The sequence below is a fragment of the Sus scrofa genome, chromosome X (genome assembly GCF_000003025.6).
Source record: "Sus scrofa isolate TJ Tabasco breed Duroc chromosome X, Sscrofa11.1, whole genome shotgun sequence".
Lineage (NCBI taxonomy): Eukaryota > Metazoa > Chordata > Mammalia > Artiodactyla > Suidae > Sus > Sus scrofa.
In genome coordinates this window covers 74,346,070-74,360,329 of record NC_010461.5, presented here as the reverse complement: position 1 = coordinate 74,360,329, position 14,260 = coordinate 74,346,070, and the positions used below count along the sequence as shown (strand labels likewise).

Genomic DNA, 14,260 nt, shown 5'->3' with positions numbered 1-14,260 from the left:
GTAATGTAGAAAAGTGATTATAATTATTCTATATAGTCTTCAAGAAAGCCAGGGCCCCAGGGCAGAAGTGTATGGAATTTGGGGGGTCAGTATAAAGATGTTTTGGAGTTCCTGTTGCTCAGTGGTAATGAACCCAACTAGTATCCACGAGGATGCGGGTTTGATCCCTGGCCTGGATCAGTGGCCTAAAGGATCCTGCATTGCTGTGGCTGTGGTGTAGGCCAGCAGCTGTGGCTCTAACTCAACCCCTAACCTGGGAACTTCCATATGCCATGTCCTAAAAAGACAAAAAAAAAAAAAGAAAAAACCTTTTTTTTCAGATATTTATTTAAGGAAGTAAACTCCCTTTTACTCTTAGATATTTGAGCCCAGGCTGGAAGACAAGTCAGGGATGTTGGAGAGGGATTACATTACTTTGAAGATTCCTTCTTATCTATGAATTTAAGATCAATAATAGATTGTCAAATCAGCAAATCCAAATTACCTGTAAAAATCTTAGGATGATATTTCTTCATTGTTTAAACTGTCAATGACTATGGAGGCCATGAGTCAACTTCTTTGAAGATTCAGCTGTTATGATAACTCTTTCTAAAGAAGGAGCAGTAGTTTAAAAAATTTTCAGAACATAAGGGTAGAAATTGCCCAAATAAGGTACTGATAAAATTTTTTCCTATATCTATACTTTTATTTATTTTAAAATTTATTTATTTATTTTAAATATATTTAAATATATTTTAATTTATTTAAAATTTATTCCTATATCTATACTATATACAAAATGTTATCACTGACATGACTTCATTTGAAAATCAGAACAACTTTAAGGAGAACAGGGCTGATATTATTAGTTTTATTTTACTGTTTAGAAAATTGAAATTCAGTAATGTTATTTCTTACAAAAGTGATATGATTAATCAGCAAGAGACATTACTAAATTCATTTTTTCTGACTCCTCATATATTGCTTTTTCCATCAAAATATCTTGTTTTCATGGTGGTTTTTGACATGAAATTACCATAAACTCAATGATAAAGGCTGAGCTGTAATAGTGAAGAAAGAATTTTTAATAATTTACAAATGAACATACACAATACCTGATGGGATTTATTCGATTTACTAATATTTAATACCATCAGACAAGGTTTCACCATGACTCAGGTAAAACTGATCACATAAATAAGCCTCTCATTGGCAAAAAACTATCTCAACAAAAAAGAGTTTCCTGGAGTTCCTGTTGTGGCTCAGTGAGTCAAGAACTTGACTAGTATCCATGAGGATACTCGTTCAATCCCTGGCCTTGCTCAGTGGGTTAAGGGTCCAGCATTGCCATGAGCTGTGGTGTAGGTCCCACATGGCTTGAATATGGAGTTACTATGGCTATGGCATAGACTGGCAGCTGCAGCTCTGATTTGACCACCTCCCCTGGGAACTTCCACAGGTATGGCCATTGAAAAAAAATTCCTGAACCTATTTATATCTTGAAAAATCTCTATTTTTATAGGAATTTTCTCACTAAAGAATGGCTATTTTTTTCAGATATAGTTAGGCATTAAAGAAGTTTATCTATTTTATTAATTAAGGGGAAAGTAGTTTTTATTATTTTGGTAAATGATTTTCATAAAATTCTTCTCTTGAGTGTCTTTTGGAGGAAAAAAATCAAATTTGACAATATGCTAGAACTATCATTATATAACATTGGTGTCATTAAATAGGGCAGGATTTAAAGAGAAGATTTCATTATCTTTTTAAAAAGTAATTTAAATATAGTTAGCAGTGGTTGTTTTACTTTTGTTTTTATTTATTGCTATGTACTGCTCCTTACAATTCTTAAAACTTAAAACTATAAGCATAAATAGGATAAAATTCATATCCTCAGCATGTTGCACATTTCAAGATTAATTGTCATGGCAGAACCATCTGCTGCCATAATTAGACACAATAGTCCAGCAGTTGTCCAGCTGTTGCCATCATAGAGTGCATTCAATAGTCCAACAAGCTAACACCAAAATGGCAAGAACAATTGAGACAACTAAAGGCGCAATCCAATAGGGTGTAGGAAAGGTAGTCATACTTGTTATTGACACCCTAGGTATCAATAGAAAAAGTGTCCTCTAGTCTGTGTGGCAAATTAGCCTCCAATGCAAGTTTATATTGGAGTGTTTGTTGGTTTCTTTGTTAAACTTTTTCATACATGTATCATACTCAGTTGACTTTTTATACCTTCCTCTACTTTCCTCTACTGTCTAACATGCCCCCATATGCCAGCATAGCTGAAATTTCTCCAATCTGAAGACAGTTACTCTAATATATAAAAAACCCTGCCTCTAAAAACTTATTCAACTAAAATTTCTAACAAAATTTTAGTAATCAACAAAATTTATTGATCACTGAGTCTGATGCACAGCATGGCACTGGGCCTAATAGGTGATTTTTAATTTTTTTATCTAAAAACTTGTTCACTTTATTTTTCATTGAAAGCTTATGCAGGGCACATCAAATGTAGAAAGGAGCATGATGTCTCCTGGCAAGACCCAGGAAAACAGCAGCCATAGTCAGGGCTATCACCAGAGCCAGGCCTAAACCCAACACCATGGTGATGTGAGCAGACAAATTGAGCGTGTTCTCTAGGTTACCATTGTGTTGTAACAGACCTATTTCTCATACTTATTTTTACCAGCCAGTCTCAAATACTTTGTTTTTCACATCTTTAGTCTCATATACTCCCAATACCATAGTCCTTAGCATTTCCCAGGAAGATCAGTGTACCTACAATAATGTATTCTTCTTATGTCACATACCTGTGGTTGTGGGAAGCAGACTTCTGCCATTGGCTCACCAACAGCTGGTCTAGTGGAATGACAACCTGGAATGGTTTAGAATGCCACAGTTACCTTTGTCACAACATCCATAATGTCAATAGTGCTTTGTACTGTGGACTAGCTAAGGATTAAGCACAACCCTGCCCACCATGAATGTGCAGTTAATTTAGGCGATGTATGAAAATCCTTGAAGAATTGAGACCATTTCCTCCAAGGGTCTAGTGCAGTGTCTTTCATATAGGAGACATTCATAAATGCTTGCTTAATAAACATGCACACAAGAAAATTAGCTTCAAATGCAAAAGAATGAACATAAATATAACTGAAGTTCAAATAAGATTGAGATCATAAGAGGAAGAATTATTGAGGGAAAGCTTCACTGAAGTGATGAGTTCAGCCTTGAAGGATCTATAAAGTTTAATACAACAAGAAGGAAGAAAATGATTTCAAGGCAAGGAAATTTGTGGGTGTGAATACATGGGCATTTCAAACCACTAAGTATATTCAAGGGACAGTGAGTAGTCAGGCAGCTTATTTGGAGTGGTGGCCTCAAGTATTGAATTTCTAAGTAAAGGGCTAGAAAATAAGATAGGAATAAATTTGGAAGTCTCTAAATGTCAGCCAAGTAGTATATTTATCTCACACAAGGTGACATTGAACTTTTTGAGCAGAAAAGAGTCATGATCCAAATAAAATACAGTATAGGTTGTTAAGAGTTAAAGATTTGTGGCATAGATGTTGATTAGGAGGCTCTTGCAATGACTTAGAATGGATTGAGTGGAAATAACTCCAATTACATGGAGAATATGCTTCATAAAGTAAGTATTAGTAAGAATTTGCTAATTGGTGCTCATGAAAGAGACAATAGCTGAAGGTAAAATTTGGAACCACCTGTAGTAATTTAAAGTATTAAAAGAGAATAGAAAACTTAACATTTAAGGATAATGTTCTTATTTGGAGGAAAATAGGAGAAAGATACAGCAATAAAGAAGTTAAAGTAAGAAAAGAACAAAGTGGTTTACAGATGCTATTAAAATGGTGATAATTAATATTAATATGAATAGCTACAATTTATTGGAAGCTAATAACATGCTAGACACTGTAATAAGAAATTTGCTCACATAAGTGTTTTAATTTTCTCAATTTTATAAGGTAGATGTTATTGCTATCATAATTTTAGAAAGAGGTAACTGAGGCTTAGAGAGAAAAATGAGAGCAAATATGTAGCAGAACTGACTTTTTACTTTACCTTTCTTTAATTCTATTTGCCTATAAAAATATTTTTTTAGATAAGAAAACACATGCATGTAGGAAAGCCTAAAAAGAGAAGTAACATTAGCAAAAATTTGAAAGAGGTTATAAAAATACTATCAAAAGTAAATGAGATAATATTAGCACTAGAAATGACAGGTATTCTTCTCCCCTTAAATCAAGAAGAAAGGATAGGATAAAAAGACAAAGATATTTTGAAGTAAATGGACCAGAGACAAACCAGATGTTCTTGATCTCAATACCACCTAAATAATATCTGCCAAATATAGATGGAAACTTTCAAGGAATCAGTAAAGGGTACTGTATTTAGATTACAACCTGTAGAGTTTATGCTAGATCCTCAGCAATAAAACCATCTAGTCCAACAAAGACACCTTTAGTTCTACACAGTATGTAATGGATAAGACCATTTTTATTACATAATTTTATTCAGTAACATTCTGTGGTCTGGGAGCATTCAGACAGGAGGATAGTAAGCATGGCTCTAGCTAAGGAACTGGCAGGAAAGACAATGAAATATTCAGGGGTCAAAAATGCTAGGGCCTTTAAATCACTGAAATGCAGTTCAAAAAGAATAAAAGACAATAAGGCTTTTTCTGATCAGGACAATAGGGCATAATCTCATTTACCATGTTCTTCCACCCTAAGTATAAGTATAAAGCCCTAAAAAAAAGGCAAAGAAAATTAAGAGATAACTATGGGAAATAGAAGGAGAGAGGAAAACTAGTTAGGGACTCCAGGACTGTGGCAAGGAATCTTATAAAATTCCACCAAAGAGAAGAAAGCAACTGTGGTAGATAGATAATGTGGTAGTTAGGTTGATAATGCCCTCCCACTGCAAAATATTCAGAGCAATCCTTGAAATCTGAGAATATCTTACCTTATATGGTAAAATAGTATATTCAGATGTGATTAAATCATGGTTCTTGAGATGGAAAAATTATCCTTGATTACCTTGGGAGCCAATAATATCACAAGGGTCCTTACTTGAGGGATATAGAAAGTGATATGACAATGAAAGCAGAGGTCACAGTGATTTAAGGTCATGAGTTAAAAGTGTGGGAAACCTCTACAAATTGGAAACACCAAGGAAATAGATTCTCCACTAGACCCTTCAGAATAGATATACTATTTCTGACATCTTGACTTTAGTCCAGTGAAACCATTTTGTTGTTATGACCTCCAGAACTATAAGATAATAAATTTGTGTTGTTCTAAACCACCAAGTTTTTGGTAATTTTTATATTAGCATAGGAAACTGATACGGCAATCCAGTCTCAACATTTCCTGACACCTGATTAGCTATATAGGCATCCCAAGTATGCTGTTTCTTGCTCCTAACTGAATGTGAATCCCTCTGACAAAACCATTTGAACTAATGCCATCAGCAAATGTGACTGATCAAAATCCTTGCTGTAAAATAACAGTCAAGGGAAGTGCTCTTCTTTTCATTTTTTTTAATTTTATTTTCCCACTGTACAGCAAGGGGATCAAGTTATCCTTACATGTATACATTACAATTACATTTTTTCCCCACCCTTTGTTCTGTTGCAACATGAGTATCTAGACATAGTTCTCAATGCTATTCAGCAGGATCTCCTTATAAATCTATTCTAAGTTGTGTCTGATAACCCCAAGCTCCCGATCCCTCCCACTCCCTCCCCCTCCCATCAGGCAACCACAAGTCTCTTCTCCAAGTCCATGATTTTCTTTTCTGAGGAGATGTTCATTTGTGCTGGATATTAGATTCCAGATATAAGTGATATCATAGGGTATTTGTCTTTGTCTTTCTGGCTCATTTCACTCAGTATGAGATTCTCTAGTTCCATCCATGTTGCTGCAAATGGCATTATGTCCTTCTTTTTTATGGCTGAGTAGTATTCCATTGTGTATATATGCCACCTCTTCCGAATCCAATCATCTGTCGATGGACATTTGGGTTGTTTCCATGTCCTGGCTATTGTGAATAGTGCTGCAATGAACATGCGGGTGCATGTGTCTCTTTTAAGTAGAGTTTTGTCCGGATAGGTGCCCAAGAGTGGGATTGTGGGGTCATATGGAAGTTCTATGTATAGATTTCTAAGGTATCTCCAAACTGTTCTCCATAGTGGCTGTATCAGTTTACCTTCCCACCAACAGTGCAGGAGGGTTCCCTTTTCTCCACACCCCCTCCAGCACTTGTTATTTGTGGACTTCTTAATGATGGCCATTCTGACTGGTGTGAGGTGGTATCTCATGGTAGTTTTGATTGGCATTTCTCTTATGATCAGCGATGTTGAGCATTTCCTCATGTGTTTGCTGGCCATCTGTATATCTTCCTTGGAGAAATGTCTATTCAGGTCTTTTGCCCATTTTTTCGTTGATTGATTGGCTTTTTTGCTGTTAGGGTGTATAAGTTGTTTATATATTCTAGAGATTAAGCCCTTGTCCGTTGCATCATTTGAAACTGTTTTCTCCCATTCTGAAAGTTGTCTTTTTGTTTTCTTTTGGGTTTCCTTTGCTGTGCAAAAGCTTGTCAGTTTGATGAGGTCCCATGGGTTTATTTTTGCTCTAATTTCTATTGCTTTGGAGACTGACCTGAGAAAATATTCATGAGGTTGATGTCAGAGAGTGTTTTGCCTATGTTTTCTTCTCGGAGTTTGATGGTGTCCTGTCATATATGTAAGTCTTTCAGCCATTTGGAGTTTATTTTTGTGCATGGTGTGAGGGTGTGTTCTAGTTTCATTGCTTTGCATGTTGCTGTCCAGGTTTCCAGCAATGCTTGCTGAATAGACTTTCTTTTTCCCGTTTTATGTTCTTGCCTCCCTTGTCAAAGATTAATGGACCATAGGTGTCAGGGTTTATTTCCGGGTTCTCTATTCTGTTCCATTGGTCTGTCTGTCTGTTTTGATACCAGTACCACACTGTTTTGATGACTGTGGCTTTGTAGTATTTCTTGAAGTCTGGGAGAGTTATGCCACCTGCTTGGTAGTGCTCTTCTTTTCTGTCTGAGACTCTCATGCTCCCACTGAGGGAAACTAGCATGGTAGAATAGCACCATTAAGAGAGATTTTATGACAAAGGTAGCCAAATTTGGGTATCTCCTTTGTCCCAAAGGCCAAAGACTCTCATTTCACACTGAGAGATACTCAGAGACCAAAGGCAGCTACAATAGTGATTCAGCCAAAACAAATGGCATGGCATAGAAGACTCTACGGTGACCAAATGATACTTGCAAGAGAGAACCTGTAACAAAACCAAGCCTGGCCTAGGAATTCTCTTCTAAAGTAATAGACATAATGACAAGAGTACAACTGAAAATTATCCATCATAGCAATAACCAGGAAAATCAGAATTGACTGCAAAAAGAAAATGAACTCTTGTCAAAAATGAAGTGAATCAGATGGTGAAATTATATGTCAAAGATGTAAAAGCAGTCACCATAGAGGAGCTTTGACAATTACAAGTTATTTACACAAACCATACAGAAATTACATAATGTATATATAACAACGTATGACAGAAACATAAATCTTAAAGGACTCAACACAAAAACCACTTGAACTGATCAACAAATTCAGCAAAGTAGCAGGATATAAGACTAACATTTAGAAACCATTCACATTTCTGTATACTAACAATGAAATATTAGAAAAGGAATACAAAAATACAATACCTTTTATAATTGAACCCAAAAAAATCAAATACATGGGAATACACCTGATCAAGGAAGTAAAGGAGTTATATGCTGAGAACTGTAAAACATTAATTAATCAAGGAAATTAAAGAAGATGTAAAGAAATGGAAAGATTCCATGCTCTTGGGTTGGAAGAATCAATATTGTAAAAATGGGCATACTACCCAAAGCAATCTACAGATTCAGTGCAATCCCTATCAAATTACCCAGGACATTTTTCACAGAGCTAGAACAAACAACCCAAAAATTAAGATGAAACTACAAAAGACCCAGAATTGCCAAAGCAATCCTGAGGAACAAAGACCAAGTAGGAGGCATAACTCTCCCAGACATCAGACAATAATACAAATCCACAGTCATCAAGACAGTGTGGTACTGATACCAAAACTGACATACAGACCAGTGGAACAGAATAGAGGACCCATAAATAAATCCAGACACCTATGGTCAATCAATCTTTGACAAAGGAGGCAAGACCATAAAATGGGAAAAAGACAGTTTTTTCAGTAAGTATTGCTGGGAAACATGGATAGCTGCATGTAAGTCAATGAAACTAGAACATACCCTCACTCCATGCACAAAAATAAACTCCAAATAGCTTAAATATAAGACCATATAACATCAAACTCCTGGAAGAGAACATAAGCAAAACATTCTCTGATATCAACCTTACAAATGTTTTCGCAGGTCAGTCTCCCAAACCAATAGAAATAAGAGCAAAAATAAACCAATGGGACCTAATCAAACTGACAAGCTTTTGCATAGCAAAAGAAAACAAAAAGACAACTTACAGGATGGGAGAAAATAGTTCCAAATGATGCAGCTAACAAGGGCTTAATCTGTAGAATATACAAGCAAATTATACAACTCAACAGCAAAAAAGCCAACAACACAATGTAAAAATGAGCAAAAGACATAAATAGACATTTTTCAAAAGAAGTACAAATGGCCAACAAGGACATGAAAAAATTCTCAACATCTCTGATTATTAGCGAAATGCCAATCGAAACTACCATGAGATACCACCTTATGCCCATCAGAACGGTCATCATTAATAAGTCCACAAATAACAAGTGCTGGAGGGGGTATGGAGGAAAGGGAACCCTCTGCACTGCTGGTGGGAATTTAAGCTAGTACAGCCACTATGGAGAACAGTATGGAGGTACCTCAGAAATCTATACATAGAACTACCATATGACCCAGCAGTCCCACTCTTGGGCATATATCTGGACAAAACTATCCTTAAAAAAGACACATGCACCTGCACGTTCATTGCAGCACTATTCACAATAGCCAGGACATGGAAACAACCCAAATGTCCATCAACAGATGATTGGATTCGGAAGAAGTGGTATATATACACAATGGAATACTACTCAGCCATAAAAAAGAATGACATAATGCCATTTGCAGCAACATAGATGGAACTAGAGACTCATACTGAGTGAAATGTCAGAAAGACAAAGACAAATACCATATGATATCACTTATATCTGGAATCTAATATACAGCGCAAAGGAACCTTTCCACAGAAAAGAAAATCATGGACTTGGAGAATAGACTTGTGGTTGTCAAGGGGGAGGATGAGGGAATGGGATGGATTGGGAGCTTGTGGTTAATGGATGCAAACTATTGCCTTTGGAATAGATTAGCAATGAGATCCTGCTGTGTAACACTCACTGGGAATTATGTCTAGTTACTTATGATGGGGCATGATAATATGAGAAAAAAGAATGTATTCATGTATGTGTAACTGGGTCACCATGTTTTACAGTAGAAAAAAATTGTATTGGGGAAATAATTAGAAAAATAAAATAAAATTAATTAATTAAAGGATGTGCTCAATAACACGGAGATAACAGGTGATAAATCAGTGAACTTGAGGCCATGTCAATAGAACTGAAGAAAATAGACTGAAAAAAATAGCTTCAGGGATCTGTGGGACAATAAAAAAAGACAAAATATTTGTGTCATCAAAGTCTCAGAAAGAGAAGAGGAAGATAGTGAGGCAGAAAAAGTATTAAAATAAATAATTTCTCAAACCTCCCTATTTCAAGTTGAAGACAAAACCCTATAGATTTTTGAAATCCAAGCAGGTGAAATCCAAAGATGTCCATGTCACAACACTTCAGTATTAAACTTTTGGAAACTAAAAACAAAAATTATTAAGAGCTACAGAGGGAAACAATATATTATATATAGGTCAACACTAATTGCATTCGGGTTTCTAATCTGAAATAATAGGGACTAGAAGGAAGTGACACACTACCTGCAAATGCTAAAAAGAAAAAAAAAATCCAGAATTCTATATCCAGCAAAACTCTCTTTCAAAGCAAAAAGGAAAATAAAGACATTCTCAGATCAAAGACAATCAAAATAATTTTAAGCTAGCAGACCAACATTTAAAGTTTGGCTAAAGCAATTTCTTTAAACATAAAATGAGTGATAAGACGAGTAATCTTGAAGTATCAGAAAAGAAGGAAGCAAAGAGGGAAGAGCAGAAATATAGATGCATATAATAGACCAGCCTTCATCCCATGAGCTTTAAACACCACATTTAAAGACTAAAACAAAACTAAAACATGTTTCAAAATTCAAAATAATGATGTTTAAAAGTGGGGGAGGTAATGTAATCTAAATGGAAGTAACATTTTTGAATTTCACTGAAAGTGGTAAAATGCTGATACAAAGATATATAATAACGGAGTTCCCATAGTGGCTTAGTGGTTAATGAATCCGACTAGGAAGCATGAGGTTGCAGGTTCGATGCCTGGCCTTGCTCAGTGGGTTAAGGATACAACTTTGCCGTGAGCTATGGTGTAGGTTGCAGATGCGGCTCAGATCCCATGTTGCTGTGGCCCTGGTGTAGGGAACCTCCATATGCCCTGGGTGTGGCCCTAGAAAATACAAAAAGACCAAAAAAAAGATATATAATAATAACTAGAGGAATGGCTACAAAAACTATACAATGCTATACACTCAAAAACATTGTAAATAAATTAATATTGAACCCTAAAAAAACATTACATAACCCTCAAGAAGGCAAGAAGAGAGAACAGAGGCATGAGAAACAGAAGAAACAGGGAACAAATAAGAGAGCAGACTTAATCACTAACACACTAGTTATTATATTAAATATAAAAAGTCTAAATACACCAACTAAAGCCTTAGGAATCCACTTCAAGTTCAGCATCACATATAGTTTCAGTGCAAAATCATGAAAAATGATATATCATGTCAACAATAATCAAATAAATAAAGGAGTGGCTGTATTAGTATTGGATTAATTGGATACAAATCACCAATTCAAAGCAAAAGAAAATATTAGAGACAAGAAACATTAGACAATGAAAAAAAGGTCAATACACTAGAAGTTAACATGATTTCAAAAGTGTATGCACATAAGAATAAATATAGTTGGAGCTAACACATACCCAGATTGTCAAAGACTGCAATACCCTCCTTAGTAACTGCTATAACTACTAAAGAGAAAGTAAGCAAGGATAAAGAATATTTAAATAGGACTAATGAACAGTGTCTAATTGGTATTTATAGATTACTCCACCTGAACAATAGCATTCAATATTTTTATTAAGTACTCATACAATATTTGCCAAGATAGACAGTCTTAAGTCACAAAACAAACTTCAACAAATTTAAAAATGCTTGAATTTATACAAAGTATGTTCACTGATCATAATTGACTCAAACTAGGAATCATTAATGGAAAAAAAGAGGAAAATCAATAAATATATACAAAAAGGTAAACAGATTTCTAAATACTCCATTAGTCACAGAATTTTCAAAGGAAATTAAAAAAAACATAGAACTGAATGAAAATGAAAATATAACATATTAAAACATGGAATGCAAATGAAGTGTTGAGGAGAAAATGTATACCACTAAACACATATATGAAAAAAAATAAAGAACTCAAATTAGTAATCTAAGTTTCTGCTTATAGAAACTGGAAAAAAAAGAGCAAAATGCACCAAAAGCAAGAGGGAAGAAAATCATAAAGATAAGGATAAAAATCAATTAATTTAAAATAGGAGATGGGGAGGAGACAAGATGGTGGAAGAGTAGGGGTACACGATCGCCCTCTCCCACAAACAAAAAAAAACACATCTACAGGATAAATGACTCGCACAGAACAGCAACCAATTGATGGCAGAAGAACCTAAACCCCAATAACGGCAAGAAGTTCATGACATTACTAGGTAAAACAAGAGAAAGGAGGAGTGACAGAAGGTGAATCCAAGCAGGACGGGCACTCCCGAAAGGGAACTGTGGAGGATAAAGGGATCCTGCACCCAGGAAAGTCACCTACTCGGGGGAAAGATCAAAATACCAGAGGAATCTCCAGATGCAGAGAAGAGTGTAGCAGTAAGTTGGAGTTCTAAAAAGCAGATTGAGAACTGAACGGACCTTCTAAACTATGGGCACAGTCACCAAAAATTGAGACGCCTGGGGGGGGCTGGGCACCGAGACCTCGGCTCTGGAGGTTGGTCCCCAGGAAAGGCCTGGGGGGTGGGGTGGAGCAGAGACTGCTTGGGAGGTCTAGAAACCGATCTGTCAAGTTTGACGGGGAAGAGACTGCCTGGGAGACTAGAAAGCAAAGCTGTCACAGGGGAAGGGAGCAATACTCTAGGGGCAGGGAAGTGGAAAGCCACATCAGAGGGAACCTGGGAGAAGAGGCTGGTCTGCGCCCGTGCTGGGGAGGGGAGGGAAGGAGTGGGTCCCCATAGAATACTCCACACGCCACAGCAAGCTTACAGGCCCAATAGCTAGCAGAAAGCTGTGCTTCCCAGTGCATCCCCTCCCCCCACCCCCACCCCTCCCCCATGCTCTTGCCGGACCTGGGGCTGCCTGCCATCCGGGAGGGTTGGCCTCAACAATTGCCTGAAGTCTACCACTGCAGGGGCTGTCCCTGCACAGGGCTGCTTGCCCTTTGGAGGGGCTACACCCCCGCAGGGCAGCACCAAACAGCACCAGCACCCGAGGAAAAGCTTGCAGCCCAGAAAAGCTAGAGCAAGCCTAGTCAGGCCATGAAAAGATCTGCCTAATTCTCGGACGGTCTTTCTGAGTTGGGCTGCCCTGGGGAGGAGCCTTTGGGGTTGGCAGTGGCCAAGCTAGCTTCCAAAGCCCTCAGGGGGAGCCGAGCTGTTGTGGATCAACTGCACAGGACTGCCAGCTTCTGGCAGCACCCCCGCACCACAGAAAAGCTACAACAAACCTGGCTGGGTCATGAAAGGATCTGCCTAATTCTTGGACAGTCTTTCTGAGTTGGGCGGCCCTGGGGAGGAGCTTCTTGGGTTGGAATTGGCCCAGCCAGCTGCCCAAGCCCTCAGAGGTAGCTGAGCTCTAGTGGATCAGCTGCATAGGACTGCCAGCTTCAGGCAGCACCCACTGAAGCCCAGAAAAGGTACAACAAGCCTGGTCAGGATATGAAAAAAATCTGCCTAATTCTTGGACAGTCTTTCTGAGTCAGGCTGCCATGGGGAGGAGCCTCCTGGCTTCACAGTGGCCCAGATAGGTGCTACAGCCCTCAGGGGGTGCTGCACTCCTGAGGAACAGCTGCACAACATCGACAACCTCCTGCAAGAACCCCACAGCCTAAAAACACCAGAGCAAGCTCTGCCTGACCAAGTGAAATCTGCTACCATCGTGGTGTGGACCTCCCAGTCCTGTCTGCTCTCAGGAAGGCCTCCTTTGCTTCAAAGAAACACTGTTAGCCCCATCAACACTCCAGAAAAGCCACACTGCCTCAAAAAAGATTGACCAACAATGCCAGCCCTTGGGAAACATTCCACGGCAGTGACAAGGCAAACACTGCCCGATCACAGAGAGTACAACTCCCTCATGAGAAAGAAAACAACAAGCAAGATGAAGAAGCTGAGAAACCACCCCCAGTCAAACCAACAGGAGAACTTACCCAAAACAGTCAACAATGAAACAGATCTCTGCAGTCTGACAGACCTGGAGTTCAAAAGAGAAATAGTGAAAATACTGAAGGAATTAAGAGAAGATATGAACAGTAATGCAGATACCCTCAGAAAGGAACTAGAAAATATAAGGAGGAGCCAAGAAAAACTAGAACATTCATTTGCAGAGATGCAAACTGAACTAACGGCAGTAAAAACCAGAATGAATAATGCAGAAGAACGAATCAGTGATATGGAAGATAGAATAATGGAAATCACTCAATCAGGTCAGCAGAAAGAAAACCAAATCAAAAAACTGGAAAGCAATATAAGAGACCTATGGGATAATATAAAGCGGGCCAATCTACACATAATAGGAATTCCAGAAGGAGTAGAAAAAGATAAGGGGATGGAAAATACATTTGAAAAAATTATCACTGGAAATTTCCCAAATCTAAAGGATACTGGGTTCAAGGTACAGGAAGCACAGAGGGCTCCAAACATATTAAACCCAAATAGACCCATACCAAGACACATCATAATAAAAATGGCAAAAGTTAGTGATAAAG

The 14,260-nt window shown here is 37.6% G+C and overlaps 1 long non-coding RNA gene across 1 annotated transcript in view; it reads right to left on the bottom strand.

Moving 5' to 3' along the window:
- LOC110257846 overlaps positions 475-14,260 on the bottom strand; it is a 47,946-nt gene continuing 34,160 nt past the window's right edge. The window contains exons 2-3 of the long non-coding RNA XR_002340854.1: positions 2,799-2,863; positions 475-588 (exon numbers count right to left, since the gene is read on the bottom strand). This is a non-coding gene — a long non-coding RNA (uncharacterized LOC110257846). The remainder of the gene's footprint in view (positions 589-2,798; positions 2,864-14,260) is intronic.